Source organism: Crinia signifera, chromosome 1, assembly GCF_055691185.1.
Source record: "Crinia signifera chromosome 1, ASM5569118v1, whole genome shotgun sequence".
NCBI lineage: Eukaryota > Metazoa > Chordata > Amphibia > Anura > Myobatrachidae > Crinia > Crinia signifera.
The window spans coordinates 345,475,696-345,502,718 of record NC_139217.1 but is presented as its reverse complement, the minus strand read 5'-3'; positions in this window follow the sequence as shown (position 1 = coordinate 345,502,718).

The following is a 27,023-nucleotide window of genomic DNA, read 5'->3' as shown; positions in this document are numbered from 1 at the left end:
GAGTAAGAACTCCTTCCTTCAACATGGGCCTAGGTTGGCACACCAGAAGGTCGACATGGGCTTAGGTGGACAGGGTCATTAGGTTAAATCAAGCATTAGGTCGACATGGGTTTTTTCACTTTTTATTGAGCTGGCATGTCGACAAGCGGTATTTCATGCATTACCATCCACTAGGACGTGAAGGGAGAATAGAATAGTGTGCCGAGCATAGCAAGGCAACTGGCCTGAAGCATGGTGAGCACAGCAAGCCATGCCAGGGGATGCGGTGCAACAATATGGTGTGTGCATGTTGACTGTGTTAACATTTTGGACAAAATAAAGGAAAAAACCACGTCAAATTTTTGACTGCAGACTTTTCCCATGTCGACCTAATGACCCTGTGGACCTAAGCCCATGTCGATATTATGAGGTGTCGACCTTCAATGGATGACCCAATGCATGTCAACCTTCCTGTGGTGGACCCCATGACTCATACCCTTCCGCAGGATTGGATGAATGATGGTCCAGGAATCCGGTATTTATACCCCTCTCAATAACTTCATTGAGCATACTATTTCTGGGTTTCGCTGGCCAGAAGTGAAGCATGCACTCCACCGGTCACTTACGGTTGAGTTCCTTATTCTCGAGGCTGCGGTTCAAGCCTCCTTATGTATGCAGCAGCCATATTTTTAATGCATTACATTTGTAAATTAGAATAGGCTATTGTTTACTTATATCTTTTTCACTTAAAAATGTACTGGTTCATAAATTTGTGACACAATTATATCTTAGGGAAACAAGTGTAAAAAAAAAGTTTTCAATGCCTCCTTTCCCCCTTACTCTTTGCAATTGCCATGGAACCCCTCACAATAGTGCTTAGAACCTCCCCTACATTTACTGGAATTACTCTGAATAGTCATGTGCTTAAATTAGCTTTATTTGCTGATGACATACAGTGCCAGCGATAATGAAACTAATATCATCCTTTGCCCCTCAATCAGGATATAAAATAAATGTCAGCAAATCAGAACTCCCACTGTCACCCTTCATGCCAATGACACTAGAAAACCCAATCCTATTTCAATTCAAAGTCCAAAACTCTCACATCAAGTACCTAGTATATTAACCTAGGATGGCTATGAATAGTTTGATGCTTTCCAAATCACAAGGTGGTCTTAAGATCACAATCTTTCAGTTATGCGCATGGTCTATTCATTTCTGATTTATCAATGACTGGCTTCAGGAACAAACTACATTCACTGACTTTGACCTTGATGCAGCCATATTTGACCCATACACCCCTTACTAAATAGGAACCCCAAAATAACCCAATTCATCACCATCTGGGGCAACCAAAATTTCCCCCCATCCATTTCCAATGGGAACTTTTGGCTGTGGAGAAATAAAGGCTTAGCTCTGGCCACTAAACTATTCGATCCTGGAGGTATCATGCTGTCATTCGATAAATTGAAGGAGACATACTCTCTCTATCTAACACTCATTTCTGCAGGTACCTTCAAGTATGGCACTACATTACCCCACTGATCCCTACCTTGACTGCACTTAATTCCCCTGACCAACTAGAGCCTCTGTTTATGGTACTGCTAACACATAAGTTCAAGACTTCTTACCTCTATGATATCCTCCTTTCACAGACATCTACAATCCCACCACAAGCTCTTCTGGACTCTTGGTCCTCTGACATAGCTGGAATAACAGATACTCACACCTTATTTGGACATTTCCCAAGATGTATTAAGGAACTACAGTCTGCATATCTCCAAGAAGTGCATTTCAAAATCATCCACCGTTTGTACATTGCCCCTGCCCAAAGTAAACACATGTCCCCTGAATCTACAGGCCAATTCCCGTAGTGCCCGAAGTGCAAGATGGCAAATGCTAATTTTTATTCACTGTATATGGTCTTGTCACAAAATCCTGAAATTAATAGTATCTTAGGAATCACCCTAAAGATAGACACTTTAGCATGCCTCTGCCTCAATTTCAGTAATTGTTCCATCCCTCGTCACTTACACACTTCAATACCACTTCTTATGATAATACTTACGGTACCAAAGAAACTCATCTTAACCCATTGGTTTAAAAAATCCACCCCTTCTGTGTCAAAACTAAAATATAGGCTATTACAATTCCTCCTTTTTGACATTCGAACACTGAGTATATCCTCCACCTCATCAACGAACAACTCCCTAAAGAAGTGGGAACCATTTCTCAACTTCCTTGACTCCGAAATTCGAACAAGACTTGGAGTACCACTTCCCCACCAAGATACCTGATTCTGCAGTTGGCCAGGAATTATATCCTGATCTTCTAAAAAGACAAACTATTGCTATGTTCAGCTGCCTCTGAAGACACACCCCCTAAATTTAGTGGAAAACATCATCTTTCCCTTTTGCCCAAAAATCACCTTTCATGATTACAGTGACTCTGCTGACACTGCAAAGAAGATAGCTATACCTTCCCGCATGGTTTTCTCAGTCAATAGACTATCCTGATGCAGTTATTGTAGCCCTCTCACCCTTTAACTCAACCCTCACTTCATCCCATTATCTACCATACATAAAGCCTCCTCCCCAAGAGGAATACTCAAATAACGCTGCTGCCCCCTTCTTCCACATTTTCCATTCGTGCAATGTTGTCTTGTCTTATCTGTCTACTTATCCTTTATGTGGCTGTATTCATTGGAAAATATGAATACTGTTTAACGATGTACGGATGCAGACATACAACACCTTAAATCAGTTTGTTTTAGAACGTTATCTTTATTTGTTTATGACTACACCATTAGTATATGGAGACTAGTATGTTTGCTGGCTTAATGTATCTTATATAAACACTTGTATGGCAATTTGATGTATACATTGTTCCTTGTTACTGGTAACAGTAACTTAAACAAAAAAAGGGTTGTTTGTGTGTGTGTGTGTGTGTGTGTGTGTTGAGCCAATTACTTCACTTGTGAATCTGTTAGGAGACCAAGAAAATGTGCACTGTTGGGGGTCTTTTGAGGAGCAGGCTTGGGAACCACTGCACTAGTTAACAAGTACATACAGTATTGTGCAATAGTTTTAGGCAGGTGTAAGAAAAATGGTGCAGAGTAAGAATGCTTTCAAAAATAAAAAATAGTTAATTTGCAACAATTAACAAAATGCAAAGTAAATTAACAGAAATCTAAAGCAAATCAATGTTTGGTGTTACTGCAATGCCTTCAAAATTAAAAAAAAATCTGTATGCTGTTTTACTAGCAACATTGTCACAAAGCCACCATGTACACTAATTGGTTAAAACAATAAATACATACATGGCAGTGTTCTTCCTTAACTTGCTTTAAAATGTAAAAATAAAACACCAGTCAGGTGCGATTCAAGCCTCTCATGACTTACTTACTGCAAAAGAACGGTGTTTGGAATGTATTAGAATGTATTAGATCAACACTAATGAAGATTAAGGACACGCTAATGGTTTAGGAGGATAAGCTTTGTCATGACATTTAAGAGGAAATCAAAGCTGTTTATATCTGCGTTTATTGCAAGTATTGAGTGTCGAAGATCAGCTCATGCACATAATAGGCCATTCATTAATATTCCTATTAGCATACTTATATTATTCTTTCTTTGATTGGATTTTATTATTAAATAAGAACTTTATTTCTACACATTTTAAAAAAATCGATAAACATTTTATTTATGTACTTTAACTGTATTCAGTTTAATCTAAAAACTTCTACAGTAATATATTTTTGTTAAATAAAAAGAAGTTTGATAAAGTGGGTACAGGTAGGTCTTTGTTTAGAATTGTGAATTGTGAAATACTCAAGTCAAGTTGTTTTTTAGAAATGCTGATTTTATGGCAATATCTACTGTATTTATCCAACAGTTTGGTGAGCACAGTTTCCATTTCATCTGCTTTATATTACACCGTGACCTTATCAATTCTCCTTTGTTCTCTAGGTGTTTTTTTCTTTGTCCTTAGCATGGGAATACTGCTGTCAATAACACATGGATTGTTCTATAAATATTATATTAACTCTAATAATGTTATTACAGTACAGGTTGAGTATCCCTTATCCGAAATGCTTGGGACCACGAGCATTCTGGTAAAAGGATTTTTCCGGTTTTTGGAATAAAACTTTTTTAGGCATACTTACCTGTCCCCAGTTGGTGCCCCGATGGTCCCTCGGTGTCCATGTTGTCCTCTGGCATCCACGGCAGGCCTTTAGCACCGTCTCCGACATCTCCAGCGGTTTCACGAGTGCATTGCGTGAGTTCCCAGGCACGCCGGTGATGTCACCGACGCGTGCGTGCACTCACGCAGAGCACTTCTGGGACCACTGGAGACGCCGGAGAGACAGCTGAAGGCCTGCCGTGGACGCCGGGGGACTTGGTAAGTATAAAAAAAGGATTGGGTGGGATTTTTCATTATTTTAAAAAAAATGTTTTTTGGAATAATTCGGATACGGGATGTACGGATGCGGGATACCGTACCTGTATTATGTATTTCTTATTGCTTTACATTTAAGCATTAATATGGAATATAAATTTCTATGAAGAGAAACCACAACACACCAGGTTACTATTGACTTTTAATGGCAGATACTTTTGTTTAAAGTTATTGTGCTTTTAGGTAAATTCTAAGTTCGATTGCGACCAATAGAAATAACACAGGTTTGCTGAATTCCAGTAACTGACACAATATTTCCAGGTGTTAACTTAATGCATTATTAATCTATACATCACTAATACTTATGGGACTACTGTAATTATGTTTTAATAAAAGGTAAATGGACGCACATGGAGGCAGCATTGTTAAAATGTACACACTTCAGAAATACGATAAACTAATTTAAGACAGTAAATATATTAAATAAAAACAAATGCTAAAAGCTGTAATTGTAATAGATAATGTAGATGTCAAGAAACAGATACAGAGGCTGATTCAGACCCCTTCGTTCAGGTCCGAATTTGGCCCCATCCCTGATATTCATGGTCTGCGCAAAGCCCTGGAGCGTACAGCCGTGGCGGGTTTCACACTCGCCTAGCCAATTGCTCGAGGAGGGATGGAAGTAGGCAGGCAGGGGGTGACAGCAGGGGAACTCCCATCCCCCCCAAATAAATTGGGTTTTCCCCTGTACACACAGGAGTGACGTCACATGACAACAGCTCCCATCCCCTTTTTTGGCAATCTGCGGCCTGAATATAAGTCAGTTTAGACTGACTTTTATTAACAAAGGGGAGAAAAATGATTCAGTGGTGTGCAACCATTGCATTATTTTTATCCCATTTGGCCACGTGTGAGGAAATTAGTTTGGGAATACCTCCCCTCACATGTTAGAGAAGGGATTCAATTCCAGTTTAGTTACATAAAAACAAGGGGTGAAAACTGAGTAGAATAGCTGTCTGGAATACAGGGTAATAGGAGCGAGGAAGGGGATTTTTGACACTAATACACTTATATTAGCAGACAATATACAGTATGAAGAAGGGGTACTTATGTAGTATCTGGGCTGCCGATTTCTAAATCGGGTCGGATCGGGAGATCGCATCGCATCGCATGCGACCATGCGATTCGATGCGATGCGATGCGATGCGATGACCCGATTTTTCCATAGGAATCAATGTTAAAATGGACTGAGTCCATTTTAACATGGAATTCAATGGGAAAAATGGGTCCTTTTCATACCCCTACTATCCAAGTGGGCATGGAGTTGGATATAAACCTGTGGCGAGCGTAGCGAGCCACCGAGCCCGAAGCGTGGCGAGCGAAGCGAGCCCCGCGAGGGGACGAATACCGTCCCCTCGCGGGGCTCGCTTCGCTCGCCACGCTTCGGGCTCGGTGGCTCGCTACGCTCGCCACAGGTTTATATCCAACTCCATGCCCACTTGGATAGTAGGGGTATGAAAAGGACCCATTTTTCCATAGGAATCATTTTAACATTGATTCCTATGGAAAAATCGGGTCATCGCATCCGATATCGGATGCGATGCGATGCGATATCGCATCGCATCGCATCTGATTGTATGCCTTAACTTAAGGCATACAATCAAAAAATCGGCAGCCCAGATACTACATAAGTACCGAAGAAGGTTTACAAAAACAGCTATAGACGATATTTCACTTTTTTGATCCCCCACCCTATTACATTTGGCCCAGTGTGTCCATGACTTTGAGTGAAGAAGAATTATGGGCAACAAAGAAATAAGTATAATTCTATCAACATGACTCTTCAAAAACAGAACGCTGGTAGAGTTACAGGAGTATCCATACCATCAGGCAGTGTCCATCAGGAGGAAATCTGTCCAGTTGTGTCATTAGAACAGTGTTTGGACCACCTGCAACAATCAAGTCTCCATGTCTAAATTTTTTGGAGACACATTTTAAAGAAATATTATTATATGTTGCATTGCTATTGACAAGTATACATTAAAGATTATTTCATTTACATAGATATAAAGCAAGGTGATGTAAGATGCTACCAGGATAACTATTCCATGCATTTTAATGCTAAAGTGCGGGGCAGCAGCTATCCGATTGCAGGGCTCTGCAATTTAGCTGAATAACCCCCATAGTTATGATTAGATTGTATTCTTTATCGAGTAAAATGTTAAGATTGTGAATGTAAGACATTGACACTTTAGAAATAAACAATAATATAACTAGTATTTTTACTTTTAAGCATACAACTTCAATTGAATCCACATGTTATTGTTATCCCATGCAGCATCTGTTTAGTAATATACACCTACAAATGCTGTAATAAACTGTATTTGCATGGGTAGTTTACATGTCATTCCTTGTTATTGCTGTCTATATTCAATACACATTGCACTCTATTTCAATATAAAGTTTGCTAGCATACATGTCAGGGCTAAAAAATAGAATAGCCTCCTTGTGAAAAAAAAAATATTTTGTTGTTCAGTTCTGAACGATTTTGTAATTTCATGCTTGTGTATGATAATTTTATGCTGTCCTGCGCCACGTAACTCAGTTCTGCCAAACCCTGACAGGTGATAAATACAATACTTTCCACCCTGCCTGTGACAGACCAGCCTGGAGAGGAAAAACATTATGCAATTTTCACATCTGAGTTCTTCTGTAACAGGAATTACATAAGGCCTATATTTTGATTATTTCCTCCATTATACCTCCATTCAGCGAAGACCACCTTTGCACTGTTCCCTGACACAGGAAGGTCAGATAAAATATTATGCAGCACTTAAGCATATGTAAATAACATGTTCCACTTCACACATTTTAAACTTTTACCTCTGAAGTATTCGAGGATATACACAGTATGGTTGCTTGCATTGCTTGCGCTATAAATTAAGGCGTTTGATTGTCATAGAGATGGGGCAGGCCTCTTCCTTGCTGGTGAATCGCCAGAACGTCAGTGCTGGCGATCCGCCAGCGGCCTGCCTCACCATCTGACTGAGACGCGCGTGCATCGCACGCGCGTCTCAATCTCCGTTAGGTTAGGGGGGGTGCGGGCAGGCGGCGGGGACCCCGGGTTACCGCCGACAAGCCGGCGGTGACCCGGGGGAGCGGCTGGAAATGCCGTCAGAAGGGGACGCGTGCACTTCTCGTGCGCGCGCGTTCCCTTCTCGCTATGCAGATGGCGCTGGCGGGGGATGGCGGCTAGCATCACCATCGCCATCCCCTGCCAAGATGGGACCTTTTTTTAGATTATTGACAATAGTATATTACAGTATGCCTATCGTGGTTATGTCAAACATTTTGGGCAAACTGAGTAGAACAGGCTGTTTTGCTGAGATGTGAAGTTCTGTTTTTGTTAGTGCTCAGCTTTTGCATTACAATTTTGTAGAATATCTTATTTTGTTGCATTGTAAATTCTACAGTGTGCATTTTTAGATGGCATCATTGCCAGTGCCAGATTAAAGTCTAAATGGGCCTGGAGCTTTAAAAAATTATCAAGGGCCTATTATGTGCAATAATAGGGATTATGGCCAGCACCTAATAATGTGGGGGCGTGACCAGTGTTCTGGTTGGGTGGTCTGCTCATGGGTGTGTCTTTTTTTGTGTAAATACTTTCAACTAATAATATATATTAGTCCATAAGGCCACTTGGGTACAATTAAGGGCACTCACCAATTTTTCAAGAAAATGAAAAAAAGTTTTTTTTTTTTTACATCATCATTTCCAAGGATTCATCTGTGTGTAAACAGGTAAGTGTTTTTGTGGGGCCCAAATTCAAAATTCACGTTATGCCATACAGATTAAGGCAACATTCACATTTTGCCACATGGATTGAGCCAAAATACACACTATACCAAACAGATTGAGCCAAAATTAATATATGCTTCACAAACAGGGACATTGCGCACCATAATGCCCATTACATGTTAAACCACACATCATAATTTCCATTATGTATTATGCCAAACACCATAATGCCAATTAAAAATGATGCTCCTTAAATGCTGCTTACCTACGTGCTTATTGCCAGGGGTTCCATGCTTGTTGCCATGTGGGATTACATGCTCATTGCCAAGGAGGAATACATGCTTGCGATAACTGGGGGACAGCCACCGGGCAGAAGCGGCAGCCATTGACAGCCGGGCAGAGAGTGTGTATGCCCGGCTGCATTCAGAGCACTGCATGTCCCGGCTATTTGAAATAATACCCCTTTCAAACCAGAAAATGCAGGGGCTTACCGAGGAATATGGTCCCAGGATCATGCAGGGACTTTCCCGGACTGGCCCCTTTTACTCCAGCCTAGCCCCTGCATTTTCTGGTGTGAAGGGGAGAGAAAACCACCCCCTCTCCCACCCCCGCCTTTAACCAGCTATATCGTTTAACTGGCTATGTCTTTGGAACCAACTGACCCATTTACATGAGACCAGTATCATATTGAAGAACTTTTAAGTGGGCTTCAAATGATTTTGGTCCCATGAAACTGGGCCATTTGATTCCAGAGAAGTCTGCCCTCAAAGAATATCTCTGGAACCAATTAACCCATATGAACCAGCCTGGTATAAGATTGAAGGCCCAGTGATTTGGGTTCGAATGAGAGCAACCTCAAGCTTCTGTGATGCTAGGGGAGAACTAGCAGCCATCGGAACTGGGTGGGGGTCGGAATTAGAGGGTCCCATGTTATCCTATGGGGAAAACGTTCCAGCTTTGCCTGGCTGTATGTTGGGTTGGAGAGTGGGCCTGGAGCTGTAGCTCCATCAGGCCCATTGTTAATCCGGCCCTGATCATTGCCATACCCTTGTTATACAGAAAGTGTTTGTTTTACAAGAAATGCTTCTGCAACCAGCATTGTCTATAAAGACACATTTCTTCATTTCTCCAGAGTCATATGGTGATTTGCATGCAGACCTCTACATCCTATAGGACAATGATTTGTGTAGAGATGTTTGACTACGATTTTGTAAAAACCAAACTCACCACAACATTGCATTTTTGAGTAGTTCCAAGAATACCTACCTACTTCCACAGTAGTTTCGAGCATTTGAAAGTATGAAACTTATATGGGACAATAAATCCCAGGTATAATCTCCTCATCCCGTTCACTTCCTTGGAGTCACTCTAAAATGGGTTTGCAGCACTCCTCTGGCACTACTGTAACTGTGTCAGATAAACAATAAATGGCTGTAGGGTGTAGCAATAGCTGTGACTGTCAGTGAAGAGCTGTGGGCTAAAGCACTACTCCAAGGGTAGCAAGTAGGGGGCTCAGGCAGCTTAACTTCAGGTCCTCCATCCAGACAGGATTTCTCATCCACTACTCACATCCACTTCACATGTAGCACCATAGGCGAATCTAGGGGGTGGTCCGGGGGTGCATCGGACCACCCATTAGACCGCCGCACACAATTTAAACTTAAAATTTTAGTTTACAGTCCATTTTATTCTGAAGCCTCGCAGGGCTTCAGGGTTCCCAGTAGTGCACTGCACGGGTGCATGGGTGACGTCACCGCGCAACAGCACACTGCGGGACTGAGAAGCTGAGTTGGAAGGGAAGCAATGGCCAGAGCTGTAAGTGCCGCGGCTGCAGAGCAGGCAGTGCGGCTTCAGCGTGGAGCAGCGCTGCCGCTCAGAGTCGCACTCGGCTCACACTCGGCTCACAGCCTGAGCTGACACACTACTTGGCAGTCTCTAACCCCCGATTGTCTTCCCCAGTGGCCCTACTCCTCTCGGGCCAGATTCACCCCCTTGCTCACAGCTCCAATGTGGGTGAGAGACGAAGTGGGCCCCAGGATCATTAACCCCAGTGTTTCTGGAAAGCTGAGGAGATAACATAGCCTCCTCCAGGTAACTGCTCACCTGTATATTAGATGTAGTATGTATGTATTGTAAGACAGTGACAGGGAAAGTCATAGACGGCAGGTACTTTTCCCCTAGAATCCTGTCTTATGGCATATAGACTGCAGGCTATTTCATTCTGTGTGGTAAGCTCCAGCTTACAAAGGGTGTTCTGTCCTGGGCTGGTAATCAGGAGAGCACCTGATTCTTTAAAAAGGAGTCAGCCCTCTCCATAGAGCTCTCTCTCTCTCTCTCCCTGGGTGTTGGAGGCAGTAAGCTGCTGCTAGAGAGAGACAAGGCTGTAAGTACTGCACTACTTGATCTATATCTGCTGTGTGTGTCCAGTGTCACATAGTGTGGCCCTGGTATAGAGAGGGACGTTTATTCTGTTTAGTTAGAGCTCAGACGAGCAGGATTTATTTTCTGTTTTGCCTGAAGTGTAAAGGCTGTTTTTTAGTTTCTTGCTCTGAGTGCTGCAATAAAACTCAGGCAAGCCCTGTTTTGGACCCAAGCCGTGATGTCACTGTCTAAGTCTGTGCCAAATCCTCACCTGTGCCTACCCGTTTGATGCTAAAACCCCACATATGGTGGAGAATGCGAGCAAGCATCTCACTTAAAGAGACATACATCGAACTATAGGACTTTTGCTACAGCAAGCTGGAAGTTGTTGCTAAAGGCAACCAGCCACAAGTGAGTGTCTGGAGTGTGCTGATACTTGTATGTCCTGGCTGAAGGCTGCTGTAACACTGCAACAGGAGACTGTTAAAATGGAGGACCTTTTAAAACACTTGGTGCAGGCAAATGAGCTGCAGCGGCAGGCCAACGCACATCAGCAAAAGGTGCATGAGGAGGCCATGCGTGCCCAGGCTGAAACCAATGTTTTGCTGCTTGAATCCAACAGACAAGCCTTAAAGGAACAGCAGCAAACTAATCTGCAATTACAAGAGCAAATACAGAATGTGGCTAAGAGTGTGGCGCAGAGTGTGCAAACACCCCAACCCTTGCTTCCAACCACACGGGCTGCAGTACAGAAGTCTCTGCAAAAGATGACTCTCACGGATGATGTAGAGGCCTATCTTGCAGTGTTTGAACGTGTAGCAGAGCGTGAACAGTTACCCGTGGATCAATGGGCAGGTGTGGTAGCACCTTTTCTAACTGGAGAACCACAAAAGGCGTATTTTGATCTGAGTGAGCAGGATGCTAAGGACTACGCGAAACTCAAGGGAGAGATCCTTGCTCGCTTAGGCGTAAACATGAGTGTGCGTGCCCGGAAGGTGCATAACTGGACTTTTTCTGAACAGTTACCTGCGCGGTCCCAAATGTATGACCTGGTCCACCTGGTAAGGAAATGGCTACAGCCAGAGGAGTCTACACCAGCGCAGATCGTGGAGAGAGTCGTGCTGGACAAGTATCGTTGTTCCTTACCTCCAAAGGTTCAGCGCTGGGTCGGTCAGGGCGACCCTAATGATGCCGAGGGGCTTGTCAACTTGGTTGAGAGGTACAGAGCTACTGAAAATCTACTCCAAGAAGTGCCTCCTGGACATTCCACCCTCAAGAACAGCAAAGCGGCCGGATCATCTGGTAAGACTATTCCGTTTACTAGAGGGGTGAATAATGTTGTAAAGGGAGGTGGCCTAGATGGGGAACAAACAGTGGAGAGGCGTTCCCAAGGGACAGTAGGGTCCAAACCTGGGTCGCAAAAAGACTGGGGCCGCATACAGTGTTGGCGTTGTCATGGACCTGGGCATATTGCTGCCAATTGCCCCCTTACTTCTGAGCCAATGGAGTGTGATACAGCCTGGCGAAGCTCTTTATATGCACGTTCTGTTTTCTCTGCTGAGACTGTGTCAGAAACTGGACAGCAAATATGTCATGTAAAGGTGGATGGTTATCCCGGGAGGGCTCTACTGGACTCTGGGAGTTTAGTTACACTCATCCATGCCAGCTTGGTAGACCCTCGGACACTCACAGGACGTTACATAGGGGTCTTGTGCATACATGGGGACACCAAGGAGTATCCCACAGCTTTAGTCCAGCTAAAGAGTACTTGTGGAACTGTGTCCCATGAAGTGGGCGTGGTAGAGACCCTGATGCATAGTGTGATCCTGGGAAGAGACTTCCCATTGTTCTGGGACTTGTGGAAACAGAATGTACACTGCACTAGAAATGCTGTTAATAATGAGAATGTGTGCCCTGTGATTAGTCCTGAGCCTTTTGATCAGGATACTGAGGTTCAAACGGTAGGGGTGACCACTATTGAATCTGACCGTTTTCCCCTAGCTGTTCTTGCAGGTGAAGCTGAGGAGCAGGAAGAAGCGTGTGACATGCCTGAGCTAGAGATGTCACGTGATAATTTTGGGACTGCTCCACTTAGAGATCCCACCTTATTAAGAGCTAGGGAAAATCCTAAAGTCATAAATGGTGAGCCCCAATACCCCAATGCTGACAAAGAGTTCCCAAATATGGCCATTAACCAGGATCTACTGTATCGGGTAGATAAAAAAGTGGGAAGTGTAAATTATAAAGTGTATCAACCAGGTAAACGGAAGCCAGAACAGTTGTACCATGTGAACTTAATTAAACCCTGGAAAGACAGAGAGACTCTGACAGCTGTAAGTGCCCCCTCTAGTGATAGCCCAGAGGTGCGGGTGTCAGAGACCCTGTCCAAATCCCAGAAGCAGGAAACTAAAGAGTTAGTACAAAGGAATTATGATGTGTTCTCAGAACTTCCAGGGCGCACCACAGCCATAAAACATGACATTGTCACCGAACCTGGAGTTCGGGTACGCTTAAAACCCTATAGAGTACCAGAAGCGCGTAGACAGGCCATATCTGGGGAGGTCCAGAAAATGTTAGACCTGGGGTATGTTATCGGGAGAGGTATAATAAAGCCACAAATAAATAAAGTGGAGGCTATCCAAGACTGGCCTCGTCCTTCAACAAAAAAACAAGTCAGGGCTTTTTTGGGAATTCTGGGGTATTACCGTAGGTTCATTCCCCAGTTTGCAACCATGGCAGCGCCCCTAACCGATCTTACCAAAGGAGGTAGGGCAGTTATGGTCAGCTGGAACCCAGAGGCTGAAAGGGCATTCCAAGAATTAAAAGTGGCCCTTTGTAATCAACCAGTCCTGATCACTCCAGATTTTAAAAAAGAGTTTGTCGTACAGACTGATGCTTCTGATGTGGGACTAGGTGCTGTCCTCTCCCAAGAAGTTGGTGGAGAGGAACACCCGGTAACATATTTGAGCAGGAAGCTCACACCTACGGAGAGAAACTACAGTATAGTCGATCGGGAGTGCTTAGCAATCAAGTGGGCCCTTGAATCCCTAAAGTACTATCTCTTAGGACGCTCCTTTAGATTAATCACTGACCACTCCCCACTTACATGGATGTACCAAGCCAAAGAGAGAAATGCAAGGGTCATGAGATGGTTTCTCAATTTGCAAAATTTCAAATTTACAGTGGAACACAGAGCAGGAAGGCTTCAGGGTAATGCCGATGCCCTATCCCGAACATACTGCCAGTTGGCAGACAGTGTCCGACCCCACAGGTTCGAACAGAGGGGGAGGGTATGTAAGACAGTGACAGGGAAAGTCATAGACGGCAGGTACTTTTCCCCTAGAATCCTGTCTTATGGCATATAGACTGCAGGCTATTTCATTCTGTGTGGTAAGCTCCAGCTTACAAAGGGTGTTCTGTCCTGGGCTGGTAATCAGGAGAGCACCTGATTCTTTAAAAAGGAGTCAGCCCTCTCCATAGAGCTCTCTCTCTCTCTCTCCCTGGGTGTTGGAGGCAGTAAGCTGCTGCTAGAGAGAGACAAGGCTGTAAGTACTGCACTACTTGATCTATATCTGCTGTGTGTGTCCAGTGTCACATAGTGTGGCCCTGGTATAGAGAGGGACGTTTATTCTGTTTAGTTAGAGCTCAGACGAGCAGGATTTATTTTCTGTTTTGCCTGAAGTGTAAAGGCTGTTTTTTAGTTTCTTGCTCTGAGTGCTGCAATAAAACTCAGGCAAGCCCTGTTTTGGACCCAAGCCGTGATGTCACTGTCTAAGTCTGTGCCAAATCCTCACCTGTGCCTACCCGTTTGATGCTAAAACCCCACAGTATATATATATATATATATATATATATATATATATATATATATATATATATATATATATATATATATATATATATATATATATATATATATATATGTGTGTGTGCAAGTTACAGTCCAGGATGAAGGCGTAACTGTTTTCCCCAGTGATTATTCTGTCATATTTATACTCAGCTGCTGTGCTATGTGTAATCACATTTTTTTTAATTGGACATTAAGGGTGAGATTTAATAGGATGAGAGATTCAGAAAGTGAGAGATTTGGTGAGAAATCTCCAGTTTTTTTAAAGCGGCAATCATTTACACTGCAAAACCAGTTTGATTTTGAAGTGTAAATGATTGCTGCTTTAAAAAAACTGGAGATTTCTCACCAAATCTCTCACTTTCTGAATCTCTCATCCTATTAAATCTCACCCTAAGGGGGAAATTTACTAAAGGAAATTTGTAAAAAATAGGTGTATTTGTATCCAATACACTTATTTTTGACATTTACTATCCCGAAAATACGGCAATTCATATTCGTATTGATAGCACATCAATACGACTACGAATTGCTGTATTTTCGGGATAGTAAATGTAAAAGAAAAGTGTATTTCTGGATACAAATACACCTATTTTTTTTACAAATTTCCTTTAGTAAATTTCCCCCTAAATTGCTGACCATACTGAGGTGTGCTGTCTATTATATGTTAACCTTTGGGTTGTAATATTTGTTTTTGTAAAAATGTATGTATGTATAACATAATGAATATGCTAAATTCGCCCCTGGGTACAGAGGCACCTCCTAATGATGCGCCCTCCCCGCCGCCTCCTACCCTTTAAAGACGCTGGCCAGATGCTGCCCACATCTGGCAGCTGCAACTTTGTCCCGCATCTGCTTAGTGGTATTAGTAGCTCCTTCCTCCCTCCGCCCGTCACCTCCATCTCCCCTCCGCCCATCAGTGGCTGCTTTGCCCCCCCCCCTGAACCCATCAACGGGAGCTCCATCCTCCTCTGCCTGGCAGCAGTAGGTTTGTCCCCACACACCGCTGCAGTGGCAGGCTACTGACAGCTCTGTCATATATACATGCCATGTGTATATCGCAAAATGGGGGCATTATATGTGTGTGGCACTACAGGGAGCATTAAGCATGTGGCACTACAGGGGCATTATATGTGTGGCACTATGGGGGGCAGTATGTATGTGGCACTATTGGGGCATTGTGTGTGGCACTAAGGGGTCAGCATTATGTGTCTGGCTCTTTGGGGGACATTATGTATGTAGAACTAAGGGGGCATTATATGTGGGCAACAAGCATGTAATCCCCCAGAAAATGAGCATGTTATCCCCCTGGGCAATGAGCATGTAATCCCCCTGGGCAACAGGCATGTAATCCCTCCTGGCAATAAGCCTGTAATTACCACTTGCAACAAGCATGTAGTCTCTGTGGCAATGAGCATGAACCCCCCCCCGGTGTAATGGGTCATTTGGTGTGTGGCATACTGTGTAATTAGCATTGCTGTGTGTGGAATAATGTGTAAAGGGCATAACAGCATATGGCATAATGTGTAATAGGCAATTCGGTGTGGGGCGTAATATGTCATGGGCATTATGGTGTGGAACGTAATAGGTAATTGGCATAACAGTGTGTGGCCTAATATTTACAGTAATTGGTATTGTGGTATGTGGCCTAATATGTAATTGGCATTACGGTGTGAAGCCCAACGTTCAATGGGCATTACAGTGTGTGGTATAACTTGTAAGGCATGTGCTATACTATGTAAATGCTGTGTGATGCGTAATAGGCATTATGGTGTAAATTTTTAACACGCACTGTCCCTATTGTCAAGCACTGGCCTAATGTGTGATGGGTATTACTGTGCATGGCATAATGTGTGATGGGTATTACTGTGCGTGTCATTATATGTAATGGCCATTACTGTGCGTGGCATTATGTGAAATGGCCATTACTGTGCGTGGCATTATGTGTAATGGCCATTACTGTGCGTGGCATTAAATCATTCTTTGTATTAAAATGTACACATCAGAGCACATCCTCCAGGGGAATCAAGTCCAACTTTTAATATGGACTCTCACCAATGTCTACAACATAATTGCATACAATAACAGCATATGATCTTTTTGTCAAGGTGTCCCTGGAAGCTGCCAAGGTATCCCACTGGGTCCTGTACACCGCTAATTAGTCCCTCTACCAACTCTTTTTCAGACCAATGTCCTTTATCAAGGCATAGAGGCTTCCTCCCAGATAAGGGATATCTTTTTCTGAAAGGAAGTCTCTATGCTTTGATAAAGGACATTGATCTGAAACGGTATATGTATATGGACTTTTCCTCCTGTTACCTTGTACCCTGTTCTCCCTTTTTATTTTTCTGCACCTTTACCCCTTCTGTGGTTACTGTAACAAAATATTTAATGAAAACTATTTTACTATGTGAAAAAGGTGTGTGAAAAAGGTGTGTGGCCACTCAAAAGGGGGGGGGGGTCCTTGACTATAGTGTACCACACCATATACCACTTCTACACATTATGCAACAAAATACTAGACCCCATTATACTTGCCCCTTACACATGATGCTAAATGGAATGAGCCAAAATTCACATAATGCCACACAGATTGAGCCAAAATTCACATAATGCCACACAGAATGAGTCAAAATTCACATAATGCCACACAGATTGAGATAACATTCACATAATGCTTCACAGATTGAGCCAAAATTCACATAATGCTATACGGTTTGATTCAAAATTCACATAATGATACACGGATTAATCCAAAGTTCACAATATGCTCAATAAATAGGGACATTGTACGTCAAAAATTTACACCGTAATGCCCATTACATGTTAAGTGACACACCATATCGTTTATTATGTATTATGCCAAACAATGTAATGCCTATTAAAAATTATGCTACATGAGTGCTGCTTACCTAAGTGCTCATTGCTAGGGGTTAAATGCTCAATGCCAGGGGTTCCATGCTCGTTGCCATATGGGATAACATGCTCATTGCCAAAGAGCAATTCATGCTCACGGAAACTGGTGGACAACCACTGCCGGGCAAAAGTGACAGCTATTGACAGCGAGGCAGAGAGTGAAGGCTGCCCAGCTGTATTCAGAACACTGCAGGTCCCGGGTACTTATAATAATACCCCTTTCACATCAGAAAATGCAGGGTCTTACTCAGGAATATAAATCCCTGGATCATGCAGGGTCTTTCCCTGATTGGCCCCTTTCTTACCAGCAGGTGCCGGACAGGGTCCCGACAGTCAGGATCCCGACTGTTAAAACACAGACAGATGGGTTGCCGGCGGTTACCGGCTATTCTCCCCCATAGAGGGAGAATAGACTTGGTGGCGCGCATAGCAAGCCACCATGCCCCCAGCATGGCGAGCGCAGCGAGCTTGCAAGGGGCTTTGTTGCCCTCACATGCTGTCTGAGTCCAGCCAGTCAGGATCCCGACGTCGGGCTAATGAATGTCGGAATCCCGACTGTCTGAACCCTATACCACACATCTTACCAGCCTAGTCTCTGCATTTTCTGGTGTCGGGGGGGGGGGGGGGAGAGAAAACCACGCCCCTTTAACCTGCTATATTGTTTAACCGGCTATATCTTCAGAACCAATTGACTCATTCACACAATACCATTATCATATTAAAAAAACTTTTGAGTGGGCTTGGAATGATACTGGTTCTCTGAAACTAGGCCGTTTAGTTCCAGAGAAATCTGCCCTCAGAGAACATGAACAGCCATGAAAAAAAAATTGGTTTACACACTAGCCTGGTATCAGATTGAAGGCCTGGCGATTTGGGTTCTTATGAGATGAACCACAAGCTAGGTGATATATATATACTAGGTGATTCATTGTGCCCTACGGGCGTTCTTCACACCGTCGTAACTGCCCCCCCTTAACCTGTGAAGGTCTTTATTTTGTGAAATACATTGTAATGAATTTGGGAGAGAATATATGTTATTAGAGAGGTGGATGGGTGTGTGCTATAGATAGTAGAGGTACGGTTGTGTTTCATGTTATGTTGCACTGGGTGGATGAGGGTCGGGTGCAAGGGTGTGATGGATGGTGAAAGGTGCTTGGGGTGTGGTGTGTGGGGGTTGCGGGGATACAAGGGGTAGGTGAGTAGCAGGTGGTGTTGCATTGGTTGGGTTAGGGTGGGGGTGTAAGGGTGGGATAGATGGGGTAAGGTGTTTGGTTTTGGTGTGGGAGGGGGAGGGATGGGAGCACATGCAGCAGTGCAGACACTGCAAGTTGCAATGAAGTTACCCCTTAACAGAATGTATGTCAGTACAGAGGTGGATGGGTGGTGTTGTGGATGTGAGGGTGGGGTGGTGTTGCAGATTGGGGTATGTTATGTGGGTGAGGGTCAGGTGCAAGGGTGGGATGGCTGGTGTAAGGTGCTTGGGGGTGGGGTGGGTGGTTGAGTGGGTGGGTGAAGGCAGCCGCAGATCATGGAGAAGATCATCAGGAGGGGTGCCGCTCATGTGCAGTAAAGCTGTCCGCGCGCAGTGCCAGGGCAGACGGGAGACAGCCGACTCAGTCTCCGAGCACTGAGCAGCTGTGGAGACCTACACTGCACTGAAAACATGCAGGAGAGACCCAGCACGCAGCAGTGCAGCAGAGAGGGAGGTCTGCCAGGTAGACAGCATTGACAGACGGCATGCCAGCACCATTAGTGAGTGTCTGCTGACACTTCAGCGGCTCCTCCCACATCTATCAGCGGCAGCATCTGGAGGTGTGTGCGCTACATGGAGGCATGCCCCTAATGGTAGCAAGAGTGAGCCTCCAGCGGCAATGTCAGTGGATGTGGATAAACAGCAGTTGTGTGTTATGTGGGTGATCCATAATGTGTTTGGGGAATGTGTGCAGGGGGGGTGTGTGCACATAATGGGTCACTTTTTTTGTTGCCCTGTGGCAGCTATAGTGTGTGTGATGAGTCTGTGAGTGTGTGTATATCTCTGCCCAGTGTTATACATACACTCACAGACACTGACAGTTCTGGGCAAATATATAAGAGATATATATATTATACCACATGAAAAGCCAGAGTTTGTCCCTCTGTAGGAGACCTCACAGGCTCAGCGCTGTCTCTGATTAAAAACCCTCCCTTGATGAGGCCACTGCTGCTGCTGTCCCCCATGTGCCTGAAAAGCATGTGATGAGCTCCACCAAGCAGAGCTCAGCACAACCCTCACAGCTTCTGACCTCTTGAGCAAAGTCTCATGGAACATAGTCAACTCCCAGTAATGCACTTGTGCAGTCAGTGTGCCTTGAATCCCGAAGCTCAGCACCATTAATCATTGTCACATTGGCAGATAGGTGAAGCTGCAGCACTACCCCACTGCCATGCACAAAACCATTTTTTTTTTTAAATACAAGCCAACCACAGGCGGGCCCTAGATAGATTAATCCGGCCCTACTTGTATGATGAAGGATTTGCAATTGCTTTCTATGCAAAATTGGTTACATGTAGCATTTGTGATCAATGCAGAATATACTGTATAGGAAATGCTACTTTTCCTATACACCAGCTAAAACTGTAATGTTATGTTACTTTTCTTAATTTTGTTTTGTTAATAAATTTGCATTTACATCTAAATAAAGGGCCACAGGTTGATTTCTACAGATACTGTAGTTTTTTAGGCAAGATGTAAACAGTATGACATTACTATTATTATTATTATTATTAATCATTATTGATGTAGTTTCTCATTCAGTATAAACCTGGATGCCATATTAAGAAATCATTGTCTGTTATGACATTTTTTTCTCCATGCAGTATTTTTACACTAAAACAGAAGGGAGAAGATTGCTCATATAGAGATCAGTGATCTCTGTAGATGTACAGCTTCAGGATATACAGGATATTTTTCAAAGCAGATGAGTGAACAGGGATGAGGGACAATAGGACATGCTCTGCTTTCCTCATTCCTCATATTATATAATCAGCTTGGGTAAATCGGCCGTGCACTCATCTTGTGTTTATCCATAGAAATCAATGATCTCTATGTGAGCATCTGGGTCTCCTGTGTGCACATTTTAAAAACAGCACTGAGAACAGAGATTAAAAGGATGCCAATTTGTACAGAGTCTTAAAAAAAGTAATTTAAGTGTGGGTCATATGTTTAACTATAATCTTGGGTGTCTTACAATGACCAGAAGAAAATATGTGGGTCTAATAATATGTCTAGTGTATACCCAGCATCCATGTACAGTAGCAATGGTTCAGGGTCATAGTGGTAAAAAAATAGATTTAAGATATTTTGTCCATGGTTAACTACAGGTACTAGCATTCCTTAGTGCCCAAAATGGCTGCCAGGGAAGGTCCCCATTGAAGAAGAATAAGTCAACATGTCCTGGTACCCTTTGCCTCTGAAAGCTGCTCTTAGGGATACATTTAAATAAATACAGTACAACAATTTAATAATTAAAACCTTATACATGTAGGGCGAGATTTAATAGAGTGTAATTTTTATACTTTTGCCATTTTTTTCACAAAAAAACTGCATATTTCCCATATTTTACTAAAATCGCACATTTGATAGGATGCGAATTGCAAAATCGCATTGTTTTCACACTTCAATTCGCATTCAGATGTTTTCCCATTATAAAGTATACAGCCCGCAAATTTAATAGGGTGCGATTTTTGGTAAAAAGAAATAGACCAGGTTCTGACTGGCAAATTTGACAGAACCATGAACAGATCATTGAGCTAAAACTGCAATTTTAGGTCACTTAAACAAAAACAAAACATTTATATTATCAGTGTCACCGTCATTTATTTTTCTGTCAACTGGTTTTTTTTTATTGGTGTCACATGGTTTTTTGAAACCCCTATGTATCTCCTGTACTTGAGACTTTTCAAAACTATATGGAAGCTCCTCTACAATGGGGGACTGCTTAACAGATTGATCCTCCTAAATTAGTGTTTTCAGTTGGTATTCAGTATACAGTACATACAGGAGATCATGTAGTAGGTACGGAAGCCACATGTTTGTGTACTAGCAATTGGAATTTTTATCAGAAACATACAGTATATTATAAGGTGCCCTTATCTCATGTACAGTATAACAAACAGGAGGTCATTCTGATATACTCGTCCCATTGCGGATTCACATGTTGAAGATCTGCATAAGCGAATATGCGCATGTGCGGGTCTTCTCTGTGGGTGAACCTAAGAGAATTGCATAACCTCCGAGGCACTCACAGCAGGGGGGCAGACAGGGGGCGTTCACATGTGAACACCCAGCATTTCCTGGGTGTACCTATAAAAATGATGGGTGCGCACAGGAAAACACTGAGCATCCACATGTGAATGGTGGCGACTTCCTGCCTTCCAGGGGCGGGCAGTTGATATCATCGGATGTCAGCTGCCCACCCTTTTCTCGGAGCAGGGCACCGCTAATCTAATGCGCCAGAGAGAGACTTAGATTAGTGAGCACTTCAGAAATCATTTCGGGCCCACATGCAAATGTAAAACATCCATTCCCGGCCTGCAGGGGACATTTAGCATCCAGCAGGGGGTGGGCGGCATAAGTTGGCTCGCAAAGCAACGAAATATCGCTGCTTTATGAGTCATCAGGGCCATAATGTAGTAATTTGGGCCCTCCAAGATGGTATGGGTCATAAGGCCGACAGTTAGAAGGTTGACAGTCAATAGGTCCACCACTATTGATTGACAGGCTATAGGTCCATACATGAAAATGGTTGACCTGCCTTTTGGTCGACTCCTAAATGTGGGAGATTAGCTCCAAACATAACTCAGGCATTGGCATTGTTCCCCGCTAAAACAATGCTGTTTGTTAATACAATGTCCCATGTGCCGCTATTCTCCAATGGCAATTAACTCGGCGGGAAATTCTATCAGCAGTGAGTTAATCACCCTCGGGGCAAACCTTGTTTTGTCACTCTGGGACATGGCCAGTATCCCCGGAGATGATGGCTACCCCTGGAGACAGGACTGTCTTCAGTGGTGGCACTTTGGTGTCACCCATTTTGAGGGTGACACATGGCTAAGGCCACAACCTTCTGCCCTCAGGAAATGACGACACTAACAAAGTCTATGTTGAGGGTGAGGGGGGCTATATTTCATGTTGCAATACTACACACATTTAGAATTTTTTTTACAAAATCTGGATCCAAAGCATCAACCAAAACACATAAAAGATCTAGAACCAAAACAAAAAACACAGGGATCTAAACACACCTATATAATTAATTGAAATAAGCAATTATAGAGCATTAAACTTGCTATGCTTGTGTGTGAAATGTATTTTTATTGTGATAATATTATTTTAGAGTACTTGTATTTATGCCAGATGTGCCTGTTATTTTTCGATTATTCAATAAAATATTTATTTTTGAAAAGACATTTATTGTATGTGATCAAGCAATGTGGAAAATGTTAATATTGTGATTGTCTCTTGTTTATGAATCGCTATTTCAGTTTAGCTTGTTAGAAGTGCCTCACAATTCTATTCCCTATTCCCTAATTGTAGTTGGAGCAGTTTCTGTTTCCCTTATTCAAAAATAAATATAGCTGTTAATCGGAGCCTGAAAAAAATTCCAATAAAATGAAGTTCCAGGATCATTAGGTGCTTCACAGATTGTTACATTACCAGCAATAACAATTCACATCCTCTTTTGCAACCTAGCATATCTTACAACTATACATCATGGTTCAGTGAACCTGTTGGAGAATTCAGGCCCTTCATTTATGTATTTTATATTCGAGTGAGGATCCTGCACTCCTTAACAAAATCCATGTTTGTTGGATGTTTTAATGTTGCTGTCAATTGAATGTTTAATATAGAATTTATGCTGTTTTATATAGAATAAATTGCTGAAAAGATCTAAGATGTCAAAAGTACTTTAATTATTCTATGTCTGTTGTTTGGATTTGCTATTTAGACACAAATGCATGGAGAAATGTTCTTAATCATATCCTTAAACTCCTAACTTTTTTTTTAACTACTATGCAAACTACAGCGGTAAATTGCAACTCCATATACCACCACTATTGGACACATCTAGAAGTAAATGTTTTATTATTTACTTTTAGAAAACCCTTATGACTTCTGACCCAAACACTCCACACAGAACAAAAAAAAAATACAGTAAATCGGTCTACCGATACCAATAAAGGAACAACCCTTATGTGCAGCATTTAGTACCATGGATTCATTTTATCTTAACTTTGAGAATGGACTGCAAGCACAAAAGAGCCACAATTACAGTATAGGGGGGTATTCCATCCTGGATTCCGACTGTTGTAACGTTCCGACAGTCAGAATCCTGCCCCGTTTTCACCAGCTTGAGAGTTTATTGGCAGGTGGAATTCAATGTTCCGTCTCTCAACTGGCGAAAAAAGCCGTGGCCTTGAACTTGATAATCTAAGGCTGTTTCCGACAAAACAGATCAAACTGGTTTGAAAGTTGGATCCATTTTGTCTAGTTCCACCTTCAATGCTGTCAGAAATGACAGCATTGAATAGGAACCCACCACTATTTTCCCTGTCGGAAATAGCGGCAGGGATTGAATGCCCCCCATAATGTTCATCTTCAGATTCTAGCAATGCCTATAATTACTAATTAAAATCTGTATCATTAGAAGATATAGATAATGCAGTGGAACCAGGGCCGGATTAAGCCTTCTGGGGGCCTGGGGCACTTTAGACAGGGGGGTCCCGTCCCACTTGTCATAACTGGTCACAAACTGCATGAATATTATACTGTCAAAACACAGATTAAAGGCAGTATAAACTTGGTCAATGGGAAACTGCAAGGGGGGTAATATAAACACACACATATATATATATATATATATATATATAGTCCTGGGATGGCACTCCAAAGTTGGGAAATGTAGTAGAATAGCCGGTGCCCGCCTATGTTCAGAGCAGTGCTGAACTGCTCCTGTATGCAATAGGGGAGAGGTGGCGGCGGCACTCGAAATAAGTAGACACACAGTCAGGTTAAGATACCGACGTTTCAAAGCCGGGTGGCTTTTTTATCAAGGTGCTTAGCACTCTTAATTCTCTAAGCACCTTGATAAAAAAGCCACCCGGCTTTGAAACGTCGGTATCTTAACCTGACTGTGTGTCTACTTATTTCGAGTGCCGCCGCCACCTCTCCCCTATTATATATATGAAAAAATGACACTCTATAAACGATACATCGACGATGTATTCGTGTTATGGACTGATACTGCTGAGAACCTAGAAGCAATGGTGGCCCATCTCAATACGTTGGATAGCCCGATACGCTTTACACATGAAATCCAACCAGAGTCCATCCATTTCCTAGACATCAATGTCTCACTAATCAATGGAAAAATTAACACATGCTTGTTTAGAAAAGAGACAGATAGAAATACTCTCCTGACCACCAGTAGCCAACATCCCCCTGCTCTTAAGGAGCACCTGCCGGTCTCGCAATATATGCGAGTCATTCGCAATAACACCTTGCCTGAAATGACGGAAATACAAATTAAGGAGATGACCGATCGTTTCATTGAAAGAGGTTATCAACTAAAGAACCTCAAAAAATGCCTAAAAAAGGCAAGACACAACATGGCAACTCAGACACAGACCCTCACGACATCCAAAATCAACAAAAAACCACGCATGTTATATGTAAATACATATGACCATGCATCATCATCTATTCAGAAAAGTCTCAAGAAACATTGGCCCATAGTGGCCTCAGATAGACACTTGAAGTTACATCACCATGGCCCCCCGATGATGGCTTATAGGAGGGGACCCAATTTAAAACAAATTTTGATGCGACCATTGTTGAGTCCTGGTCCTGAGAAAAATACCACATGGCTACACTTGCAAAAACCGGGGTGCTACCGGTGTGCTGGTTGCACAACGTGCAACAGCATGCTATCAGGCCCCACGTTTCCCCATCCCCACTCTGGGAAGCCCATTAAAATACATTTTCGTTTGCATTGTCTTATGGACCATGTTGTGTATCTGTTGACCTGCCCATGTGGTTTAGCCTACACCGGAATGACCACCAGGAAGTTCCGCGAGCGAATGGCAAACCACAGAAACTCAATTAGGACAGCTCTGGAGACGAAAAAAACTGACTTGCCTATTCCAAGGCACTTCCTAGCAGCCGGGCATCAAATTGCCAGCCTAAGATGCCGCCTTATTGACTGGGTGCCCCCTCCCCAGAGGGGCGGGGACAGAGCTCTCCTTCTTAAAAAGAAGGAAAGCAGATGGATTCACAGGTTGGGTACATTGGCCCCCAGGGGTTTAAATGAGAATAATCCCTTGAATATTTTTCTACATTAAAATTCATGAGGCTTGATCTTTGTTTAAAAGTGATTCGACATGTTCATACACAATGGTTTACATGTTTCCAATATGAATCAGTCAAGTGTAAGCTGCTAAATGGTTGGTAAATAAGTGAGGATTCGGGATTGACTACATTAATTATAATATTGTTGTCCATTTACCATCTATTCCCTCCTGGATATGTTTGATAGCTTTAATTATATGCGTATCTAATTTCCATTATTAATGATTCTTCATAAATATAAAATATTCCGGTGTGTATGTATAATTTCATGTAACCAACACCAATGTTGTATTATGGTGTTACACCAATGGGTGCACTAGTTAGCACTATTTTTTCCCTTTATATATTAACTATATGATATACAGATATTTCTGCAGGTTTGCACTGTTTTATTTTTATTTCTAATTGTTTTCACATGTTTTTTTCACTAATTTTTGTCACATCGCTTGTTCTATTTAAATTGTCCTGCCCGATGCCATTGGACCTGGTATATACTAATTAATGACGCATATGTAATAGGTTGTTTATAAATATTAGATTTCGTATATACTGATCATTTTACACCAGTTTCGTTGGATTGATTTCCAACAATAGTCTGATGGCATCGGTAACAGCAGGTCCCCGGCGTTACCTTGGTTACTATAAGTCACCATTACCATATTACACAGCTAGCCCGGAGATACACGCGCTGGAAGCATCATATTGTTGCCATAGTTACACACCTATATCAGGGATGCGTGTCATCCACATGCGTGTCAAATGGATCATTTTCTATGCTCCGTCCACTTCCTATTTCCGGCTATCCGCCGGCAACCAAGATGCGTTCCAACTACCGGATATCCGGTATCGCGGGCTATGCAGAGATACAGCGTTGTCTCTGTTTGCTTTGACTGGATGCACACTTCCGGCGACTTGCTTCCGGAAGTGCGGCGTCACCCGCGAAAATGGCGGGAATTAGCTCCACATGTGACTTCCGATAGCAGGGTATATAAGTCCGGGCCTGGGCAGTCACTAGTATGGTTGGTGTACCTGAACCATGCTGATCTGCCTGATGTGTGCTGTTGCATAAGCTGAACATTTTTTGCCTTTGTAAGTACATGGCTTAGAACTTTTTTGTTATTATGATTTATGTTATATTGTAAATTTTGAAAGCACATTTTGCATTTCACTTGTAGTGATTGGCCTTATGTGATTTTCAGGCTCCTTGATAAAGGTCCAGATGTGGGACCGAAACGTCGGGGCTTCTGCAATTATGATGTATGAATAATGGATATCTCCAAGTGAAAATAAAACCACGATTTGATTTTATCAAAGTGTGTTCCCTTTGATATTGTGGAG